At 39.8% G+C, this 3,623-nt stretch overlaps 1 protein-coding gene across 5 annotated transcripts in view; it reads right to left on the reverse strand.

Annotated features, from left to right (window-relative positions):
• The window catches only part of Fancl (FA complementation group L), a 72,912-nt gene that overhangs the window by 43,392 nt on the left and 25,897 nt on the right, over positions 1-3,623 (reverse strand). The window lies entirely within an intron of this gene.

Raw genomic sequence — 3,623 nt, forward strand, 5'->3', positions numbered from 1 at the left:
TTATGGCGAATAGTAAAGTTAGTGAATACTATAGCATTATGGCGAATAGTAAAGTTAGTGAAGACTATAGAAGTATGGCGAATAGTAAAGTTAGTGAAGACTATAGTGTTATGGCGAATAGTAAAGAGGTCAAGGAGGAGAACAGCTGGACTTGTCCAAACACCTGTCAGTTTCCATGGCTACAGCTCAATGTGAATGTAAGAATGAGTGGCTGCCGAGATGACACACTACTAAATACACTTATTTCTAATATTACCCATAAGGAATTTGTGGTAGTTTGGAAAAACGAAAATGAGAAAAGAAAAGGTAAAGTAACATTACTAGTGTACATAAATGTAAATTCCCCAAAACGACTCTAAAATGGACCAAATTCTGACTCTAAGCTTCTCCTAGCCATTGCTGACGGAGTTTAACCAATTAATTAATAATTCATACTACTGGTTAATTAAAAGGGCAGGACTCCAGAGAGTGTAACTTTTAATACATGTAAACAAAAATTATCTTTCATTATGTCTCAAAAATACTGTATCATAAAACATAACTTCCTGCATCTCCTAGGGCAGCTGCACTTAAGATTCCTTAACGCACATCAGTGACTCCACAATAATGGTTCTCAGTTCTAAGATCCAATTTGGAAGCCATAATTCTATTACGTACACTTCAACAGTCTAGCTATTCTGAAACACTATTACTTGCAATCATGCTTTTACTAACAATTGGGTGTGAAGTTGTAATTTTTGGCAAGAGACCAACATATAAATGTCAAGGCTTGTAAGTACACATCTACATGCCGTTGCTATTAGCCAGGAAGACAGTGAAGTTAAGAAGCGGTTACAAAAAAAAAAAAGTCTAAATAAAATTCATGTCTGAAATAATGGCTGACCCATCTCTACACAGAAGTACACCAAAAGACTTATGCTTCACAAGACTTATGCTTCACTCAAATCCAATGCTGAAAGCAGAAGACAATGCGCTGTGCGTAAGAGGGTAAACTTTCTAAGTACGGATTTCTAAGGAGCACACTGAGAAGCTGCACCCATGAACAGAGCACCGGAATCTGCCTTCTAATAGAAATAAGTATACTGTATTGTGATTGCAGCTGAAAACAAATTTACATGAAAATAATTTGGAAAACAATCTGTGTGTGTGTGTGTGTGTGTGTGTGTGTGTGTGTGTGTGTGTGTGTGTGTCAACTCCCAAGTTATGGTGTCAGTTTATTAAAAGAAGTATTTTTATTTCATAATTATATTTCTGTACAGAGAACTTAGCAGTATATATTTTATATTTAACCAAGTATAGTGGTAAGTTCTTTGTCCTTTGCCTTTTCCAGCCTCGAAATGACAGACCTGGGATCCAGAACATTGCCTCCCCAGTGGGCAGAGCTCATTGAATCTGTCTTTATAATTGGTCCTAAATGTCCACCAGCTTAGCCAGAATACCCTTTCTCCAAGTTAACTTGTATGAAGATGATGGTGGTACGAGCCTTCCACTGGATCAGCCACCCCAGCTTTTCCCTTGATGATGCAGTAGGGGACCCCCATGTTGCAACACAGGGCAGGCAGGAAGACCACCAAATCCATGGGATCTAAGTTGTGGGCAGTCACCACCAGCTGAGCCTTCTTGTTCTCTAAGATGGTGACTGTATTCATCCCTGCTTGGACTGTACTGACCCCTGCTCAAAAGACAGGTGGTCTCTCAGGTGAAGCTTTCCCTTTCCAGCAGCTTTCTTCTCAGCATAGACCAGCAGCCCCTGCGCAATGGTCAGGTGGTCTTTTAGGTGGGGTGCCCCATTGCCACCCCACTGCCAGCAGTTTTCACCTCAGCATAGTCAAGCAGCCTTTGCTTCTCGTGTTTTGTCTCTGCCCTGAGCTCATGGGCAAGCTAAAGCAGCTAGGTCATTATTAGCAGGTCCGGGACCTGGGGGAACTGGTTAAAGGCAGGCATTACAGTACTTTGAGCAGCGTATAGACACGGCCGGCCCTTTGCTGCCGTAGCTATGTAGAGGGGCCACTTGACAAAGGGTGTAAAATCTTTTGTGGGTGGACAGCTAGTCTTATGCTGAACTTCTCAGGCCTTTTCTCAGGATTCTGCACCTTTGGGTCTCCTGTTTATCCACAACAGCCTGGGCACGGCCCAACCTTCTACACCTTGACCTTGTTTCCTTTGAGCACCTTGCTTGGCTGGAGGAAAGCAAGAAATATGTTTTCTACCTATGATGGACTCCTCTTAAAATGCTATTTGATGTTCGGCTTCTTTAAATTAGTAGTCAAAAGGCCAACTCAGAAAACACCAAGGAAGGAACGCATATAAAAATAATGAAATGTCTTAAATACTTTTAAAAAAACTTGTTGGTGAAAAATTCCACATTCCAAATGGTCCCTGAGTCAACCTTGGACTGATCTAGTAATAAAGAACCCAAAGCTGAATAATAAATAAACATGAAAGGAGAGCTGGTACCAGTTACAAACAGATCTAAACTGCCTATCTGCACTGATACTACTTCAAGCTTATAATAGACTTAATAACATTATAATATGTAAAATGTCCACACTAAGAATTGAATTTAGCAACTGAAAATCAGGAAGGTTACAAGACACTTTTTTCTCAGTGGTGAATGAATGAAGTTACACTTCTATCTACAGAATCTCATGATTTTCTCTTCTGCCCCCTTCCCTCCCACCTTCCCTCTCTCCTTCCCTCCTTCTCCTCCTCTTTGCCTTCCTCCCCCCCACCCCCCAGTGTTTTGAAACAGGGTCTCTCTCTATAGCCCTGGCTATCCTGAAATGCACAGAGATCCATCTGCTTCTGCCTTCCAAATACTTGGATTAAAGGTGTGTGCCAGCCTCTTTTAAGTTTCTTATTTCTAAGTTTCTTTACTCATTATTTTCTTCAGAGAAGCAAGATAATTTTTCCAAACCTTATTTATGAAGACTTACTGGTGGAAAGTACAAAGGCATTTAAGATGTATGTGGATATTTAAATTTAGGAAAGAGAAACTGAGTAAGAGCCAAATATAGTTACATACACATACTAAAACCCACTGCAATTTCCATTTTGATTCATAGTTATATTTGATTCATATTATATTTTTGCATATATATATATATATATATATATATATATATATATATGGTGTATAGGTCTATGTATGTGTGTATACATGCATGTGAAATCCAGATATTTATACTATATTTTTTCTTCAATAAGTCTCAACCTTACGATTGAGGGAGAGCGGTCAGCAATTAGGCTGGCTTAGTTGATTAACTTGTTCTAAGAGGACTAACTTACGCACTCAGCACTTCTATAGTTCCATGCTTGCACAGCAAACACTTGACCCACTGAGCATAACCCAGCCCTGAACTTTACTTTTAAACATGAAACAGGTACAGTCACAATACCACTCTGTGTCTAATGAAAAGTCCTATTAAGATAAATCTTCTTGTGTGCATAAAATTCCATTCTTTCAAATCACATGTAGTTTTTCAGGTTACTATTCCACAATGCTTCTGTCTGTAACTGAGAACAAGCAACAACCGGGATCAAATACCCAACATTAAAAGAAAACATCAGCCAGGCGTGGTGGCACACACCTTTAATGCCAGCACTCGGGAGGCAGAGGCAGG

This window comes from Mus pahari, chromosome 13 (genome assembly GCF_900095145.1).
Source record: "Mus pahari chromosome 13, PAHARI_EIJ_v1.1, whole genome shotgun sequence".
Lineage (NCBI taxonomy): Eukaryota > Metazoa > Chordata > Mammalia > Rodentia > Muridae > Mus > Mus pahari.